The sequence below is a fragment of the Cydia splendana genome, chromosome 23, assembly GCF_910591565.1.
Source record: "Cydia splendana chromosome 23, ilCydSple1.2, whole genome shotgun sequence".
Classification (NCBI taxonomy): Eukaryota; Metazoa; Arthropoda; class Insecta; order Lepidoptera; family Tortricidae; genus Cydia; species Cydia splendana.
The window spans coordinates 10,640,716-10,662,469 of record NC_085982.1 but is presented as its reverse complement, the minus strand read 5'-3'; positions in this window follow the sequence as shown (position 1 = coordinate 10,662,469).

The following is a 21,754-nucleotide window of genomic DNA, read 5'->3' as shown; positions in this document are numbered from 1 at the left end:
CATACCAAAGCCGGGCACCTTCGGCGCCCTCACACTTAAAGGTTTTGGCGTAGCCCGATGTACGTGGCGCGCTGCACGCAGTCCAAAGCCAGGCACCTTCAAATCTCTCATATTAAAAGTATTGGGTGTAGCGTGACACGCTGTATGATTACCAAAGCCGGCCTCATACTCAAAGCGTCGGGCGTGTGGCGCGCTGTACGCGTTCTAACGCCGGGCGCCTTCGGCGCCCTCATACTAAAAGAGTCGGGCGTAGCCCGACGTACGTGGCGCGCTGCGCGCGGTCCAAAGCCAGGCGACTTCTACTTTCTCATACTAAAAGTGTCGGGCGCCGAAGGCGCCCTCTTACTCAAAGCGTCGGGCGTGTACGAGGCGCGTTATACGCGTTCTAAAGCCGGGCGCCTTCGGCGCCCTAATGGTAAAAGAGTCGGATGTAGCCCGACGTACGTGGCGCGCTGCACTCGGTCCAAAGCCAGGCGCCTTCGACTCTCTCATACTAAGTGTCGGGCGTAGGCCCACATACGTGACACGCTGTACCCTTACCAAGACGCCTTCAGTGCCCTCTTGCTCAAAGCGTCGGGCGTAGTCCGACGTACGTGACACGCTGTACGCATACCAAAGCCGGGCGCCTTCGGCGCCCTCACACTTAAAGGTTCTGGCGTAGTCCGATGTACGTAGCGCGCTGCAAGCGGTCCAAAGCCAGGCGCCTTCGACTCTCTCATATTAAAAGTATCGGGCGTAGCGTGACACGCTGTATGATTACCAAAGCCGGCCTCATACTCAAAGCGTCGGGCGTAGCCCGACGTACGTGGCGCGCTGCACGCGGTCCAAAGCCAGTCCCCTCAACATTCTCATACTAAAAGTGTCGGGCGTAGCCCGACGTACGTGACACGCTGTACGCTTACCAAAGCCGGGCGCCTTCGGCGCCCTCATACTCAAAGCGTCGGGCGTGTACGAGGCGCGTTGTACGCATTCTAAAGCCGGGCGCCTTCGGCGCCCTAATGGTAAAAGAGTCGGATGTAGCCCGACGTACGTGGCGCGCTGCACTCGGTCCAAAGCCAGGCGCCTTTGACTCTCTCATACTAAGTGTCGGGCGTAGGCCCACATACGTGACACGCTGTACCCTTACCAAGACGCCTTCAGTGCCCTCTTGCTCAAAGCGTCGGGCGTAGCCCGACGTTCGTGGAGCACTGTACGCGTTCCAAAGTAGTCGGGCGTAGCCCGATATATGCGGCGCTCTGCGTGCCTTTCTGTACTGAGGACGCCCTCGCAAAAGTAATATAAAGTGACTTCAAATGATTAATAACGAAATCATGACCCCAAAATTAATTAAATAAATAAAAAATTAAAAAACACGACTGCGAAAAAGCTAACTGAAAAGATAAAAATATTTTTTAGTTGTGTTAGTTACTCAACTTAATGAATGTAAAAATTCTAAAAAGTATAAAATAAAATAAATTAATTAAAAATTAAAAAACACGACTGCGAAAAAGCGAACTGAAAAGACAAAAATATTTTTTAGTTGTGTTAGTTACTCAACTTAATGAATGTAAAAAATTATTAGAATATGAGTGTTTAGTGAAGGTTATAAACAACAAACGCAAAAGTTTTATGCTCATTTAGGATCGTGACTGTACCTGTGTATTTTATTTCAATTGCAGTCGGGGACCTTGATGTATTGACATTTTCCCATTTAAAAGGTCCCCGACTGCAATTGAAATAAAATACACAGGTACAGTCACGATCCTAAATGAGCATAAAACTTTTGCGTTTGTTGTTTATAACCTTCACTAAACACTCATATTCTAATAATTTTTTACATTCATTAAGTTGAGTAACTAACACAACTAAAAATTATTTTTGTCTTTTCAGTTCGCTTTTTCGCAGTCGTGTTTTTTAATTTTTAATTAATTTATTTTATTACAATATTTGACGTACCTACATGGTCACGCACGTTGCGGTTTCAGAGGAATATACCCTTCCACAAACGCTTCGGCTGTGAAATGAACTTCCTGTCGAGGTTTCCTTTAAGGATTCTTCAGAAAAGGAGTGTACAAGTTTATAATAGGTCAGCAACGTTGCATGCGACATCGCTGGAGTTACAGGCGTTTATACACGGTGGCTAAAAATAACTGCATTCTCGTTGCCAGGGAGGTTTTGGGATTATACTGAGCAACTTTTACTATGGGACTCACCCCGAAATCGCGAAAAAAAAAATTGGCTGCTTCATACATTTTGACTGGTCCATTTTCTATGGGAGGGTAAAATTAAGTGGTGAAAGCTGACCAAAGTTTCTAACACGGATTGGTGGCCCGGAACAAGCGTCTGGCCGCCACAGAATAAATTATTTCGTTAGCTCGTTGGGCGGAATAAATTCAGAAGATCGCAGGACACATCTGGTTGAGACTGGCCCAGGACCTTCGTACACGAGAGGCCTATGCTTAGCCACTGCTGAGCATAGGCGCCCACTGGCGACATGAGGCCGATTGAGGCCTATGTGCCTGTGACTTGTGTGTCACCGATGTTCTTCCAGTTACACATCGTCCTTTTTAGGTCCATGTCGGGCAGTTTTTAACCGTTCACGCGTGGGATATGGCATTGTGCGTTCTGATGGCAAATATTTTAATGGACAATGGATTCAATCAACTTCACACTCAGAAAACGCTGTGGCATAACATTTATTTATTTATTTAAACTTTATTTCACAAGGGAAAATGTACAAATGGGGGACTTAATGCCAAAAGGCATTCTCTACCAGTCAACCATTGGGTGAAACAGAGACATAAATGTTGGTGCAGGAGAGATTTATATATTATACAGAGAAATTGTCTTTTTTACTGATGTAAGGTAAACGTACAGTGCTCGACATGCTAATGCCCAATAGATGACACCTTGCTGTCACCTCTATTGACAATGACTTAAGTTTCAAGATGACATGTACTGGGACCGCGTACGGCCAGTAGTACTTTACGTTTTACTATCGAATAGGTTTTATTAAAACTGTGCTTATGGTGGTTGTTATCTATCCATACAAAATCAACAATAATAGGTCCAGTTATAATCAAATTAAGCACAAAGTACAAAATAATTAAACAAAGTTTTGACGACCGGTCTGGTCTAGTGGATAGTGACCCTGTCTGCTAAGCCGATGGTCCTGGGTTCGAATCCCAGTAAGGGCATTTATTTGTGTGATGAACACTAATATTTGTTCCTGAGTCATGGTTGTTTTCTATGTATATAAGTATGTATTTATCTATACAAGTATGTATATCGTCGCCTAGTACCCATAGTACAAGCTTTGCTTAGTTTGGGGCTAGGTTTGATCTGTGTAAGATGTCCCCTAATATTTATTTATTTTATATTTATTTAAAGTTACAAAAAACTCAGTCAAGCAACTCGTCTCGTGCCCTTCCAGATGCAAAAGTGCCCATCACGCTCGCCGTTAGGTCTTTTACCATCGGAACAGCAAAGAACGGAAGGTTCCAATGTACAGTCAGCTGCAGAGATAACTCACCCCTGCATAGAAAGTTTGGATTTAACAATCTCTGTAACTTTACTGACTGTACCCGGGACGGAGTATAGAATTTGTCAAACTATACAATATCAAACTTATTTGCCGGACTCTACAATATACATTCCAATTTCAAATGTGACGTCACACGGGTAAAGGTACCTTATGGCGGTTGGCGCTTACGCTATTATTAACGCCGCTCCAATATTATTGCGGGGCTATGTGACGTACCATTTCCGTGGAACGTGTAACGTAGATACGTTACGTAACCTAGGTTACATTTATAAAATTAAATTAGATTGATAAATAACTTGTAACACTTTAATATTATTTTTACAAAACTGTTCCTTCTTAGAGCTCGTTCCCACTATGTCGGATGTCGTGGCGATTTTTAATCGTACGTTCCACTGGCAGAACATTTTATATGAAGCTGTTCACACTCGTCCGACAACGATTTTGTGTCGGATACGACATAAAATGTCGTGCGTTTTGCCAGCCCTCCCAGCCCGGAAAAAAATCGTGTCGTGTCTCGCTCGCGTACGAGTGAATATAGCGCTGTTCACATTTTGTCGGATGTCGGAACGATTTCGCCCGCGCCGCCCGCGCGGCACCCCCTCACACACCCGCGCGTCGCTGCTCTAAATACTGTATTTTTGTAGTTTATGCATCCTGATATCCGAGATAGTAGATCGTTGAATGTACTTATAGACATTCTAAAATAATTGAAAAATTTCACTTCATCACTTCTTAATTCAGCTATCAAATTCTGAAATATTCCTAAGGTAAATCTTTCCCTATGAATTGGGTGTACCCAATATCTCCTTTTTTTAACTGCCTCTAATCGTTTCTTTCGCAAATAATACAAAACCACAAACATTTCGTCGACGTTCATCTTGTACTAAGCCTCACTACCCACTCGAAAAATACACGCCAGCTGCGATCGTGCACGACAGACGATTAGTGGGAACAGTACCGCCGACACCCGATTGAAATCCGGATCCGACATCCGACATAGTGAGAACAGCGGCAACGACACACGATTAAAAATCGCCACGACATCCGACATAGTGGGAACGAGCTCTTATTACGACTCACTGTACTTCGTGCAACACTCTTTTGTTCGAAGTAAACCGGCTAGCGGCGTCCCCGTCCCGCGGACCCTCTCTCCGCGCGGGCCCGCGCGCGAGTCGATCATAGTCAGGACAGATCTAGCTTTCGTCGCCGGCGCCCGCTCGCTTGCCTTCGCGCAGCGACGTCTGTCGTGCCCGGCGAGAATTAATTTGTTCGATTGTATTTATTCATTCCCCGTTCCTGCACTCATTTAGTGCAAATGGAATCATTTTTTAGTGTTTTAAATCCCCTTTGGGTAAGTGTTGGACATTTCTTACGCTTATTCTAAGCAGGTAGATTTTAATGTTATTTCTAACGGCTATTTCGCTATGCTACTTCTTTGTGTGATTTTGCTTGCCGCTTAATTCAAGTACTCTTGCATTCATTCCACTCTTATTACATCTCGTTTTAATTGCTAAATTGTGTTTCTTTAAAGTCTATGAGTTAATTTATTTTCCAGTAATTTTTTAAATTCAAAATTTGACCGTTAGATCCTATACTCAGTTTTGTTTTATAACTTGTTCTTTTAAACATAACATCAGTGAAAAGTGTAAACTCCGTCTGACTGTACCATTCCGCACATCACCAAACTTTCACCATCATCATCACGCAGTACTGCTTCTTGCTTTGGCTTCTTGCTTTTGCGGAGACTTATTACCCAACTAGCAAAATAGTCGTATAAGAATTGATTTACTCAGCCTGTAATCGTATAACAGCCGAGTTACGGTTGTTGAAGCACCAATATATCGTATAATAGCGGTTAACTCGACTATTTAGCAATTTTCGCTAATTAGTGCTATAATAATGTCGTATAAACGTTTATAGCACTATCTTTTAGCACTTTTATTCCACCTTTTAATAAATGCTGAGTTAGCGCTACTAAATCACTTTTATTCAGCATAATTGTTCTATTAAAATCATATAACAGCTATAGATTAGCTAATTGTCTGAATAAGGCGCTTTAATACAACTGTTACTCAACTCTCTTCTCTGTTGCTATAAAAGCCTATTAAAAGCAATCAAATAACCATTTGGCAACAATGCTGCTGTAACAGCGCGCTTATATCATAATTCGGGTAATGGGGTTCAAACCGCTGTTATAGGAGCTGAAGTGTATTTACAGGTTTTATTCAAAATGTATTCAGCTTAGAGTACTTTTAAAGAGTTTTGAACTACATTAACAGCACAAGTCAGCCATGTCGACGTTTCAATATATGTAGTCCGGTGGCCAACTGCATGAAACCCTACCTGACAAAAAAATAGAATAATCCTACTCTGTAGGGGTAGCTGACTTTTAGTAGCATCAACTGTTCTTGGTCGGCCGCGGTTAAATTTGGAAAATTTTGCGCTAATGGCAAAATAGTGGCACAAAAATTCATAAAAAAAAACCCATCGTATAATAGAATGAAACTTGCATGGTAGGATAGCTGCCTTTGAGGACAGCAAAACAAAACTGGTCAGCTACATCCTGTGTTGGCAGGTTCTTGTGTCCGACCGAATTTGTGGTACCACGTGACAGCTACAATTACCTCATCGAAAAATAGAATCAAAACAACTGATTGTAATACCTACATTAAATTTGTTGACATATGTCTTGGTCGGCCTCACCTTAGCCTGACAGCGTTTTCAGTCCGTCCGCATTAAAAAAAAAGTCAATGGCAGCTATCCTACCATACAAGTGACATTCTATTTTTCGATGAGGTAAATTGTAGCTCACTTGGTACCACAAATTCGGTCGGACACAGGAACCCGCCAACACAGGATGTAGCTGACCACTTTTGTTTTTTTGATGAATATTTGTACCACTTTTTTGCCATTTGCGCAAAATTTGCCAAGTTAAGCCACGGCCGACCAAGAGCAGTTGAAGCTGCTAAAAGTTAGCTACCCCTACAGAGTAGGATTTTTCAATTTTTTTATCAGGTAAGGTTTCATGCAGTCGGCCATCGGACTATAAATCCATAAACATGGCGACATCATGTGCTATAAGTGTAGCAGTAAACGCAGTTACTCGATTTATAGTCGAATTAATGAGATATAACAGAAACTAGATCGTGTAAGCAAATTTTTACTTATTTTTATTAATATTTTTTTATTGAAATTTAAGTAAATAGGCGGCCCATGAATATATATGAACCAGTGCCTTTGGTTTTATCAATAAAGTATTTTTCGCGCTGGGTTTTACTGTATTACATGTACTTACAGACAGTAAAAACTTATGTACACAATCACGGTAAAAATAAATGTCATGGATGACAGCAGTAAAAAATACTTAAGTACCTTTTTGTTTTATTATAGACACGCGAAGACGATTAGGCCTCAAACTTAATCATATAATAACTTACCTGAGATCGTTTTTAGCACATATTAGTTGAATAAAAGCATTTACTGCACTCTTACACATTTAAAATGCCGAGTAAAAGCAATCCGGCTACCTTTACGAAACATTTTTGCTGAGAAAAAGCAGTGCGGCTGCTTTTATAGAACACTTTTACTGAGTAATAGTAAATTGCTAATGTTTACAGAACAAATAGTCGAGTAAAAGCACTATCGTTACTATTCAAACACTAGAAGTGCTTTAATCCACTTTTACTCAACTCTTACAGCATCGATTTGCTTCTTATACAGCGCTTACTCGATTTTTATAACACTTTTAGTCTGTATAAGTGCGCCTTTTCGCGTTGAGTAAACGCTTACAGGACTTTTACTCGACTGTTTTTACACCGTTTATAGCACCAAAAAGCGAAAATAAAAACGTGCTCTCGACTTTTATAGCACATAGATTTGCTAGTTGGGTAAGAACTTTTCCTCACACAATGGAAATAAATTCCAGGGAGCCTAGTTACGGCTAGAACCGTAGCCGTGAAGACAGCCCGGCAGTTCAAGAGCGGCCCCAGCTGACGTCCCTCAGCTCGTCCGTCTCCCAACCCGCAGTGGCTCCGGCAGCTTCAGGGGAGTACTTGCGTGGTGGAACTGTCCTCGGAGCAAAATCAGTACCGGCCTAGAACGTACCCTACCCTACGACGTAATCGTGTGCTTGCGGCGGAAGTTAAGGGAGAATAAATTTAGTTCGTTATTTTAAAAACTACAGTTTTATTTATTCTCTCCGCCTACCCGTAGCAAACGTCACAAATACAGATTTTCATACATATTCACACACTTTACATCTACAGTTTCTACTTATATTCATATTCATATTCATTTAATCCATAACATAACATAACATTTCACTTTGATGCAAATATTTCCAATACCATCGCAATATTTCTAAAAACCGATAAAATAAATAAACATCGCGACAGATGTGCCATCAAACCGCGCTCATGGATTTGTGCGTCAAAAATCGTACAGTAATTCAGACTTTTCCGATTTTTCAACATTCCCCGTGCTTTTATTTTAATTACGATGAAAAACCTGGATGGGAAACGTATTTTGGAGTGTTCCGTATATTTTGGGTATATAAATTATTTTTAAAGGATACGTCTTACAATGTTAATAACAATTTTGACACTGGAATAATCTCATGTTAATAACATTTACAATATACACGATAAATATACTTACAATGTAAATTATATAAAAACTGACGCGAAATTTTCAAAAAATATACCTATCGTTTACATTGTGTAGGGGGCTATTCATAAATTACGTCATTTCAAATTAGGGGGGGGGGTCTGGACATCGGATGACGGTAGCATGACGTAGGAGGAAACGGGGTCATTTGAAGCATGATTTTTGGATGATTTTAGGGGGGGGTCACAAATCGTCAAAAATCGATGACGTAGTTTATGGACAGCCCCTACCTATTGTGACTAACGGCCCTATGGCCATATGTCAAAACAAAAACGTCACTTTTGACACTGACACATCTAATCCATATCGTTTCTAGATTTATTAATTGACGTATCTTAAACTTCGAATCGAGCAGAAACACAAGTTAGGTACTTACTATTATTTTACGACAATTACATACCTACCTATTGACAGGTTACAGGTGTCAATTAAAATTCCATAATTTAAATTTGAAATTTTATTATTTTATGCAAATTTTATAAAAAAGTTCGCGTCCAACTCACAATTCGGCAGCCCTAGAGGGGTGACAGTTTTCGACCTAGGAACTACTTACCTCTACCAGCTATAAAAAAAAACCCCAAGGTTGATATTGTATTATTCATAAAGGACCTAATAACACACAAAAGATGTAACCGACCTTTACATGCACCATGTGCTTCATAAAGGACATTGAATAGAAATGTCCTAAAAATATACACCGGACAGCCGAAACTATACAATTAGCATTTAAAACGGGCGTTTACGTTTCCAAACGTCCTGAATATAGGACAAATGGACTTTGCGCGGAACCCTAAAAACATACGGGGCTGGATAGTAGATTAAATAATGTAATTATAGATACGCTACCTACGCCCGCGCGCAGCGGCCTGCTGCGCCAAGCGCCGCTACACACCGCACTCACACTGCTCAACTCTGTGCTTAATATGGCACCACACATTGATGTGTTCGCATCCAAGTGGTCACAGCTTGTAGAACAATGTAAACGAATATTTGAATCGCTGTATTAATTAAGTAGTGTTGTGTAGTGAATTTAAAAATTACGTTAAATAATGTTGGTTAGTATTTAAGATTGTAATGTATTGGCGAACGATTTAATTATTATTTTTTAAATAATAAACAATAAACCTTGAAGCAAAAGCGAAGGCCTTTACTTCTTCTCTCCAACCTAGCGTTTTCCCGGCCTAGCGCCAGGGTTCGCTTTCCTGCTCAGTCTTCTCCACTTTGCCGGGTCTTCGGCATCCTCAGGTGTGAGATTGTTACCATGTCCGCTATCACGACGTCCAGCCAGTGCTACTTAGGCCTACTGTAAAAGCGAAGGCCTTTACACCATAATGGAACTTAAGTGATAAGGAAATGAATTTTGATCAGTATCCTAAAACCGATTTTTTTGTTACATAGTACAAACCGACCTGTTGACCGGTGTAACACAGTTTGCAACGCCCATTTTTTATGTAAGTACTTACAAAATAATAATATTTTGTTACTGTTATGCAAACATTTCTTTCAGTGTATATATTAATCTAAAACGTTCAAAAGACGTATTAATCCATTGCTTTTCAACCAAATACCAACCCAACGTTACAGGATATTAGAATGCCGAACTTTATGGGACTCCTTTTAATCGTATTTTCTAACGGACTAACTTTGAACAAACTTGGTGTGTGTAAACAAAACCTGTGGTATATATAATTATATGAATTATACTCTATAACAATATATGAATACCTTAAGTATATTATTATTATCCACTCATTCCATTACATGCTTAATAAATAACGTTAATAACAGAATTAAAATTATCTACTAAAATCACGACGTGCAAAATGAGAAGTACATTTTGGACGTAATTTCGGGGAAATGCTAACCACAAAAAAAATATGGTTGTTTGTAAAGTAACGATAATTTTGCGTGATAACGTCACAAGAAAACATTGATGAAAAATTGCCGTAACGTTACCATGGAGATTTGTCCACAACGTTACCATGGAGATATATCCACAACGTGACACTTTTTCGTGCATACCGGTGTTCATCGATTTATAAGACGTTACCACGTCAAAAAGTCAGTACGAAAATTGTAAAGCAGGCCACTGACGAGCCTTCCAAATGGATGCCGTTACAATGGATTCATCCAAATGGACGGCATCCTAATATTAAGCATTGTACGTTTTTGACATTCACGGACCGAATTTGGATTGCAGCCACGCTATTTGGACTGTTGGAAGGCTCGTCAGTGGCCACCTTCTCGAAAACATGTCATTTATTTCGCTTAAAAAAATTTCAGGATAGATTTTTTAATAAATGAACATTACGTTTTGTTCACTTGATCCTCAATAACCTGGGAGTAATTTGAGAACAATTTTCGAGAGTGCTGTATCTTTGGTACAATTTATTTTGTTACTGCTATGCAAACATTTCTTTCAGTGTAAAATATATTAATATATAACGGTCTAAAGACCTTTTTTCAACCAAATACCGAAACGTTGCTGCAGAATAGTAGAATTGTCAATGACCAAATCGGAACACCATCGATGGCGCAGGCCGGGGTTCAGGCAGACCGAAAAGGATATGGCGGGACGACTTGGACGCATTTTATCCGGATTGGCGGGAAAGTACAAACGATAGGGTTGAGTGGAGGAAAGGAGGGGAGGCCTTTGCCCAGCAGTGGGACACTAGGCTAACAAAAAAAAGGTATATGTTATTTGTTTATGTTATTTTGGTGGTGTATCTGTAGTGAAATTTAATCTGCGGTCAGATAGCGGTGGAATCGATACAAATTAGCATTTAAATCGGACGTCTATATGTTCAGGGGTCGAAATGGGAGTGGTATGTTTTAGGCTCGAGTGATGTGGAATTATGCGTTTAACTTTCAAAAGGGTTTTACAGATGGCCGTGTAATGTTTTTATTTTAGGGTTCCGTACTCAAAGGGTAAAAACGGGACCCTATATATTACTAAGACTCCACTGTCCGTCTGTCCGTCTGTCTGTCTGTCACCAGACTGTATCTCATGAACCGTGATAGCTAGACAGTTAAAATTGTCACAGATGATGTAGGTATTTCTGTTGCCGCTATAACAACAAATACTGAAAAGTAGGTACGCATACCTCAGTTGTCGCCTCCGCAGTCGCAAAAAGGGGTATTAAAAGTTTGACGCTAATGTCTGTCTGTCTGTCTGTGTGTTTGTCTGTAACATCGTAGCTATCAAACGGATGGAAGTGTCTTAAGGATGACGTTACACCGGGCCGTGTCCGGGCCGGAGCTTCCGGCGCATCGGTTTCTACGGAAAGCATCACGCCACACGTGATCGCCTATCATGTCGTAGAAAAGTAAGCCCCGGAAGCTCCGGCCCGGACACGGCCCAGTCTAACGTGAGTCATCCTTTAGAGTAGCGTTAAAATTATAGTCGAATTTGATGTACATTGTCAATTGTTTTTAGGGTTCCGTACCCAAAGGGTAAAACGGGACCCTATTACTAAGACTTCGCTGTCCGTCCGTCCATCCGTCCGTCCGTCCGTCCGTCCGTCCGTCTGTCACCAGGCTGTATCTCACGAACCGTGATAGCTAGACAGTTGAAATTTTCACAGATGATGTATTTCTGTTGCCGCTATAACAACAAATACTAAAAACAGAATAAAATAAAGATTTAAATGGGGCTCCCATACAACAAACGTGATTTTTGACCAAAGTTAAGCAACGTCGGGAGTGGTCAGTATTTGGATGGGTGACCGTTTTTTTTTTTTGCTTTTTTTTGTTTTTTTTTTTTGCATTATGGTACGGAACCCTTCGTGCGCGAGTCCGACTCGCACTTGCCCGGTTTTATTTTTTTACCCGAGATATACATACAGCATGAATATTCGCTCGTGTTTTAATTTATCGCCACTCGTTGCGGATTTTTTGCACTTGTATCGTAATATTAAAACCGTTTCATAGCACTAAAGTCTGTATCTTTAGGTATTTAAAAAAGAGTAAACAAAATCTACCCTCAAATGGCTTTATAAGCCAGTTGAGGGTAGATGAAAACATGACACGACCAAATTATGTAGGTTAAAGTCAAGTCGTTCAGTGACAGATCCAGGTGGTTTTGTATATGGTTGGTTAATCAATAAATGTTATAATAACTACCCGAAAATGTACAAATTATTTGTTTACTTTTATTTAAGTACCTAAAGATACAGAGTATAAAACCTACACCTATTCAATTTGCGGTTGTATTAAAATACCTTGCATGTTTACAAATAAATTTAATATGGCGTTTCAAACACCTGAAATAAGCTATAATTTATCCACCCTATCTATTGAATATAAAAGATATCAGTATTTCCGATACATTTAACAACCCTTCACCGAAATACATCTATTTTAGAACGTATACCAAGAGAATAAGATCTAAAATTGAATGTTTATTCACACCCTAAAGCATAAGCAAGCATTTTTTCCGATACAAGTTAAAATATTTTTTTTTAATTGAAACTTATGTAGAGTTGGAAAAGATTCAAAATTGCATGTCTCAAGCAAAAAACAACATTTTTTTAATGTAAATCAATTTTTTTACAAATTGAAACTTATACCTATTGTATACGATACAGAATTGCATGCATCTAAACAGAATCACATTTTTTACTAATAATTTTATTATCTTTCAAAATTAGATCGTATGCAGAGTGAGTAAGATTGATATTTGAATGGAGGCATAGTACAAAGCTTTGCTATCGATACACAAAGTTATTGTAAATAAATCAATAGTAGTGACTCGTCAAAGTTCTAATTGAAATGTTTCGCCTCAGGTTTCATAAATCATGGGTTTATACACGGATGTGGTGGTATGGAAGGGTTAAGCTTTTATTTTTATATCGGAATGGTTTTTTTTTTCATATATGTTCAAAATTCAAACCTTGGAGATTGTGTATCATCTGCATTCTTAGGTTTTAAGTATAGTACGTGATCGTCCATACAAAAAGAGAAAACATTTTTCCAATTCTAAATATTTTCTCCATGACTGCTGAAGTGGTGGAGTATGTACACCCGACCGTCACTATAAGTGCACTTCAACTCTTGTGGTGGGCGTGCCGCGACCGCTGCAGGGGCCCCATCGAGTGCGCCGACTTCTGAGCCACTACCACCAGTTTTGACATTGACAGATACGCTCGCGTCTAAGTAACTTACTTTCTATGCATCTCGCTCGTACTCACATATTAGTGCAAGCGAGATGTATAGAAAGTAATTTACGTAGACGCGAGCGTATCTGTCAATGTCAAAACTGGTGGTAGCCGTACTGGCCGAAGGGAGTCGAGTTTCGGAGGTTCCGCGGTAAACTGCCGAATCCGACACAAGAGCAGCCGATTCAACGGAGCCACGTTTTGTTGCATAAATAGTGTTTAGTTTTAAGTTTAGAAAATACATGTATGTTAGTCTGTAAGGTATTTGTAATATGGGCCTTGTTGCCTGTGTAGTGTGCACCATATAAGACACGCACACTCTCTCACACGTACCCTATATATACCCTAGCATAAGTATCATATATCAGAATAAACCTATACTCCAGAGATAGTGTTTGTCTTTTCGTCCCACCTCACATGGCGACCCTGCCAGTGCGGCATTTAATTTTTAAATAAATAATACATAAATTTGATATGCCTCAACGCCGCTTCCAGTAACCAATTATCTCTGCGCATAAACTTGCTCGTGAGGTGAAAAATGTGGCGCTCCGTCGGTAATTTTTCACTCGGCCTCCTTCAGAGCTGTTTGTCCGCCATTGTACGTAACATATTATGTTGGTTCACGTAGTATGGGTGCGGGGATCAAGTGGAAATTGTGATCGATTGGGGCTGGAATCGGACGAGTTTTGAGCAGGGATGTTGCGAATATTCGCATCCGCGGAACTACCGCATTATTTTCAAAATCCGCAATGCGGACCTTAATGCGGAAAGAAAGCTTTTACGAGCTGGTGTGGTGAAAACTAATATTCTAACTAATGAAAGTGTTGTGATTTAGGATCACAGATCTGTGGTCATCACTCATCACATAAGGTGTCATCATTCTTTTCTACATACTAGTTCAATCGAAATTCAGACCAGTACGGATATGATGGTCATTCTTGTATACGTGACGGCGTGATAAAACGGTAGCCGTCACTTTCAATCGCGGTCTATTAAAAAGTGACGGATATTTTGTCATGTGGATAAAGCCATAATAGGCCTGCAGGCTGAGTTATATCGCAATTTATCTATTCTTAACATCCGCATATCCCCGAATAATCAAATTGGAAGCATACAATACTTTCAACTTCTAAGAAAACCAAGCAGCTTTAAATAATTGTATGTATTCCATAAAAAATATCTCACAGCAGCTATCTTGTTTTCGAGTGACAGATATGTTAACATCATTTTTCCTATTGCTATCATTCCATATTTTATATTCGTCTCAGGTGACGCAGCTGTCAATACGCGTCATGTCACGTCGTGCTATGCCACATTATTGATATTATGTTATGCATTATATGGAATAATGGATGACATGTTTTCGGTAATAGAATTATTTTATGCTTTAGCGGAAACATCGGTTTCGTGATGTTCTTTAATAGATTTTTATTAAAGGAGGGAGTGTTTTTCTTTTGCAACGTCGAAATTTCCTGAATTGTTAAGCTGATCCCCAACCGGTCCCATAATGCTCTTTTATAGTACATCTGGTAATTACGACACCCTGTGCGACCAAGAAAAGTCTGCAATGATTTTGACAGCACACGCAGTGCAAGTGTTATTTTAAATGTCAAACTTCTATGAAATTATGACGTATTAAATAACACTTGCACTGCGTGTGCCATCAAAATAGCTGCAGACTTTTCTTAGTTTAACTAGCACCCAAAAGAAAGGGATGAGTACCTATCGTTTCTTTTCTTATTTACTGACAAACTGCCGTATTCGAACTTCAATATATTTACAAGAGACGTCACGTACTAGATCCATTCTAGATACGTTATAGTTTAGATATCAACTAGTTCTCTTTTGCAGCGCCATTCGGGCAACCAATGTCACTTTTACGTTAGCTAGAGTAAGATATCTATTAGATGTGAATTGGATCTCCTGGTCATATCCTGTTGAAATCGTTCAAGAGTATCTCCAGAATCGCGCAAATGTCAAATTTGACAGGTCAGATCTTAAACATATCGTTATCGTATCTTGGTGATGACTTAAAGATAACTAATAGATGTCTATTTCAAAATCCGAATCAGGCCCAAATTCTGCATTTCGGTCTAAATGTCACGAGGGTGACAAAACGCTACGCAGCAAGGCATAAGGAACACATTACTCCCCACACGCCATAAATCCCTACAATTTAGCATAACACCGCCATAACCGTAAATCCCAGTAATTAATCTACGCGATGACTGCTCTTTGGACGGGGTCCAGGTTCGAGTCCGGATTACCTGCAGAATTAAGCGTTATGTGTTTCTGAACGGTTTGGTGTTACGCAAGGTAGCATACTAGGACCAATAAAGTAACTTATGTGTGTGTGCCAGGTTCAAATGGGTTCAACAACTGTCGAAGGTAGATTGCGCCAGCATACATTTTACGTGTGTTCGTTTTGTTCATGAGATTAAAGGATGACTCACGCTAGATGGAGCCAAGACGTCTGACATGTTATTTTCTATGACGGCTGATCGGTGATCACGTGGTGCTTTCCATAGAAAACGAAGCGCCTGAAGCTCCGTCCCGGCCCCGGCCCGGTCTAGCAGTCATCCCTAAGGCTTAAAGTAATTTTACACTATTCATAGGATTGACAGGTAAAACATATGCCTACGTGATCTGTAAAATCCTTCGACAGATGTTTACTGTACAAGTAATTATTTATATAAGCTTCCTCATAACATACTTTTTGCAATAGGAAATATTACGCGAAACTGTGCGTAGAAGGCGCCACTATCACTATCCGTCACAATCTGGGGGTCTTAGGTATCTAACCTCTCTATCACTCTTGCTTATTCGAGCGATAAAGAGACTGATAACTAAATTTCGATTTTCGCGTTTCCCGGTAGGCCCTTGTTAACAAATCGCCTTGATGCATCAATGTCATATTTTATTGTCTGTGAAAACTTGTCAAAAAACAGTTTTAGGCACAGTGTGTATAAGTTACTCTATGGTTTACTAGAGGAGCTAGTGCTGCACTCTGGCGGCAGAACATTGCAGTAATACCCCCTATTGAATGCAAGTATTTAGCTTAAATGTGTAGCCCTTTAAACAAAAGCCTATATAGCTTAGATAATTAAATTAAACGTATAAAGCGAGCTACCCTGAGCGTGGTTAACCGTACGTAGTTGAGATTTGCCTTTGGACGGGTTCCAGGTTCGAATCCCGGATAAACCGCGTTGGAATTAAGAATAATATAGAAGTTTCTGAATGGGATTTGGAGTTACTCGAGGTAGTATAGTAGAACGGATAGTACAGTGAGCCTGGTGCAGATGAATCCTTTATATGTATTTATTTTATTGTATGTAGGTAAGTATAAGCACCGATCAATGCGAATGAATTGCAAACAAATGAGGGTTTCCGCGATCGAGTTTTCCACTAGATGACAGCACCGTGGCGAGAGGTCTAGCTGACATAATCCACCAATCATGTTTAACCGTGTTTTTTTTTATTGGTGGATTTTGACAGCAGCTGTCAAAAAGATCTCTCGTCACGGTGCTGCCATCTAGTGAAAATCTCGATCGCGGAAACCCTCATTTGTTACGGTTTTTCATCCATTACACAACATACACACACACAAGAGCAGACGATTCAACGGAGCCACGCAGTTTTGTCGAACACATAGTGTTTCGTTTTAAGTTTATAAAATACATATGTATGTTAGTCTGTAAGGTATTCGTAATATGGGCCTCGTTGCCTGATTTAAAATTTAAATAAATGAAAAAAAACTCAGGAATTGGTTTTAAACCCACAAATAAACGCCTTTACCGGGATTCGAGCCCGGGACTACCTACTTTGTAGGCAGGGTCACTACCGACTAGGCAAGGAACCCGTTATAACTAGGGTTTGCAATCCGGATCCGAAATGTATGAAATTATCCGGATCTGGATCCGGATCCGCGGATCTTCCCATACATTTCGGATCCGTCGTGCAAACCCTAGTTATAACGCGATGTTTGCACATTAAATTCAACGAAAGTATAAAGTATGGCTCACGCTAGACCGGGCCGCGTCCGGGCCGAGACGTCTGACATGTCATTTTCTATGACATGGTGCTTTCCATAGAAAACGAAGCGCCGGAAGCTTTGGCCCGGCCCCGGCCCGGCCCCAGCCCGGCCCCGGCCCGGCCCCGTCGGCGTTAATCATCGTTAAAAGGTGGCTCACGCTAGAACAGTCCGGGTCCAGGCCAAGTCTTCATTTTCTATGATCGGTTTTTGGAAAACGAAATGTCGGATGCCTTGTCCCGGACCCGGATTGTTCTAATGTGAGGTAATAATACACAATAAATAAATACAACTTTAAACCTTAATCCGTTTATAATAAAGTTGTAAATCTTATACTTATTAATCTGAAAGCTTGTCACTTGTATTAAATTTATAATTCCTACTTTAAAAGTATGAATTTCAGTTAAGTACTGTTTAAGAATAAAGTCGTGTTAAGTTTTAATGTCCAGCTGTCGAAGGCCGGGAAATGTTAGCGGCAGGGGTGGCACTAGTAACTAAGGTTGTCAGCAGGGCTCGGAACCGGTATTTTTTTAAAACCCCGAAATAGGCCAATATTTTTAATTATTTTATACTCTTTATGTGGGACTGAATGTGTGTTTTTAGGAAACAGCTTCGTATTAATATATTAAACCAAAGAAAGGAAAAGAACGTCCCTCTACTTCTGCTAGACACCAAAATTGGTGTGGCCGCATGTACTTGTAGCGACGCGACTAAATCGCGGAGTGAGCCACACCTGGTTTTAGTGACAACCCTGTGGACTCGCTTAGTGGTAGAATAGGAAATGAAGAGGCCGCAAAGGGTAAATAATTAAAGGCCTCACTACAGTACCGTATGGACGGCTACACATATAATGAAATTATACGTGTGTGTATTATTGAGCTGTTATTAGCCTGTCATCGTCAAGATAGACATTAACGACGCCAAATAGATATTATAGCTGTCCTTAAACCTTCTACTTACTGCCGTATTCGAACTTCAAGATATTCACAAGAGACGACACGTACTAGATCCATTCTAGATACGTTATAGTTTAGATATCAACTAGTTCTCTTTTGCAGCGCAATTCGGGCAACCAATGTCACTTTTAAGGTAGATAGAGTAAGATATCTATTAGATGTGAATTGGATCTCTAAGTCATATCCTGTGGAAATCGTTCAACAGTATCTCCAGAATCGCGCAAATGTTAAATTTGAGAGGTTAGATCTTAAACATATCGTTATCATATCTTGGTTATGTCTAAAATATGTCTAATAGATGTCTATTTCAAAATCCGAATCGGGCCCCTAGAAACAGTCCATTAGAACTTTCAATAATTAAGATTACTTTGAGAAATCCCCTTTTTTCAAATCTTAGTAAACCTCAACATGTTTAACACAAACGGTTTATGCTATGCTATATCGCAAATGTTTTTCACCGGTATTTCGATTTCGAATTCCCGTTTTCCACTGATCTAATTTGGAAATACAAATACATGTGCGCTATTTGAGAGCACGATAAAATATACATAAAATCAATAACAACAATACGGTAAAGCCACAAAGCAAAAATAATAGTTTACTGTATTTTCTAACAAACCGAAGCTACTCAAATTTATCTCTTGCAGTATTTATTCTGTCCACGTTTTTCTATTTTCTATACGTCGGCTACAGATTGTTTGTGGGGCTGCAGAATATTATCTATCGAGGCCAATTCTGATATGTGACGTTATCTATGAAAAGGGACCTTATTGTCGATGGCGCTTACACCATTATTAACGGTGCTCCAATATGTGGTATTATCTATGAAAAGGGACCTTATTGTCGATGGCGCTTACGACACTAACATCGATGAGCACTAAACGTAGTAGTTAAAATTGGTGATTCTGGCCCATTTTAGTTATTTTGATTTCTAATTTAGCAATTAAGTTTCTTTGATTACCACCACCATATTTACAGACTTTTACAAGGATTTCATGCATTATTTTCTAGTATGTATAAGTCCTTGAACTACGTTATTGCTTGTCAGAAACACGACGGCTCATTATTTTCTCGATAGAATCTTAAGTTGAAAACATGCCTAACACTGTCTTTACTTCCTTATGTTAGAAGTACTTGTTGGGTATTCCGTGGACTACTCAATGAAATACCATATTAAAGTTCCCAAATATATTATGCATCCGCACAGGCAAACGATTACAAGAGAATGACCTATATGTAAATGTGACATCTGTCTTAGAAGACTTATTCTATATAGCCAGAGTTTATGTTGGTACATATACGAACTCTATGTAGGTATATTAGTCACACGCCAACATCATTGTTGTAATTAAGTTAGTTCCAACACTGGCCCTTGAACCCATATAAACTCATATAAATCACATTACACACATTAAACAATCTAAGCAAAGACACATCCGCTGTCTTAAAATAATAAAACATTACAACAGCAAAAACATAGCAAAAGTATAAATTTATCAAAGTATCCGTCACACATAAACAGTAAATAGTCTAAACAATGAAACGGATCCAAAACAAATTATACTTCTGCAAGTATACCTACTGCTTAGAACCATCATGTCATTTATTGAGCGATACAAATAAATGACATACAAACTTATCATGTTTTTCCTTTGCCAACGGTTTCGTTAAAACGTCGGCCACCATTTCATCAGTAGACAAGTGTTTTAAAACAACTGTACCTTCCTCAACGATTTCCCTGATGAAATGATGTCTTACGTCAATGTGTTTCGTTCTGGCGTGGTACATAGAATTAGTGCACAACTTCAGTGCAGACTGATTATCATTAAACAACGTAATCCTATACTGTACCCCGTAAATTTCGAACAGAAACTTGCGTAGAAAAAGAGCCTCTTTACAAGCATCTGACAGACACATATATTCGGCCTCTGTGCTTGAAAGAGCGACTGTCTTTTGTTTTCTACTCTCCCAAGAGATGGTAGAATTTCCAATCTTAAACACGTAACCGGTATAAGATCGACGATCGACCTCATTCGACGCAAAATCGGCATCAGCATACGCGACGATATCTAACCCTGACTTCTGAAAAGTTAAACAATGATTAAGCGTACCTTTCAGATAGCGAAGAACGCGTTTCGCCGCCTTCCAGTGAGTCTCGTCGTACGCGTCGTTGAACTGGCTGAGCGAGCTGACAGCGTGCGCGATATCCGGTCGCGTACATACCGCTATGTACATCAAACATCCTATCAGGCCTCTGTAGTCGTGCGTACAATCCTTCTTTGTAGATTTCACGAGCTTCAGACCTGTTTCCATAGGTGTTCGCGCAGGTTTGCAATCTGACATGTGAAATCGTTCTAGCACCTTCTTAATATAGCTTGACTGGTCTAGAGTTATTTCGTTGTTCTGTCTGCAAAGCCTCATTCCAAGAATGTGGTGTGCTGGCCCTAAATCTTTGATTTCGAAGGCCTTCTTTAATTCTTCTTTGATTCCTGCCGTATCTCGGCAATCAGCTGAAGAAAATAGCATTATGTCATCAACATAGAGCGCAATTATAATCATAGATTTCCCGCTCGACTTGACATAAACACAAGGTTCGGAAGATAAACGTTTGAATTTCATTTTGCTTGTCAATACGCCATTTATTTTCTCATACCAAGACTTCGAAGCTTGCTTCAGTCCTTATATGGCCTTATTCAACTTGTAAACTTTATCTTCTTGGCCTTTAATCTTGTAGCCCTCTGGCTGCTCCATAATAACGGTTTCTTTTAAATCTCCATTCAAAAACGCCGTTTTTACATCCAGATGCTCGATATTCATGTTATGTTCCGTTGCTAAAGCTAGTAACGTACGTATAGTAGAATATCGTACTACAGGAGAGAACGTTTCTTCGTAATCAATACCGTATTTCTGGGTATAACCTTTTGCAACAAGGCGCGCTTTGTACCGCAGTATTTCCCCGTCGAGGCCAAGCTTTCTTTTAAAGATCCACTTGCATTTTACAGGCCGTTGCTTCGTATCGCGGTCAGTCAGAGTCCAACACTTATTATCGATGAAGGATTTATACTCTTCCGCCATCGCGGCTTTCCACTTACTTGCTTCCGGGCCATTCAGTGCCTCGCGAACTGTCTGAGGGTCCCCCGTGTCACTGCATACAGTGCGTGCTACACTAGCCGACTCAAACTCACTAGTTTCGTCCGTAGAGTTCTCGAAGTCTTCCAGTGTGGAATCTCCTGGGACATACGTCTCATCCGCAGGGTCATCTGGGGTCTCACTACTGCTCTCAGAATCATCTATCGTACTCACACTGTTATCTTGACAGTTTTCGTTAGATATTTCTGCGGGCTCTTGGGGTAAGTCGGGTAAGGCGGGTTGCACTTGTACATCATCGGCGACAGTTACATTGTTCGGAAACAAACTAACCTGA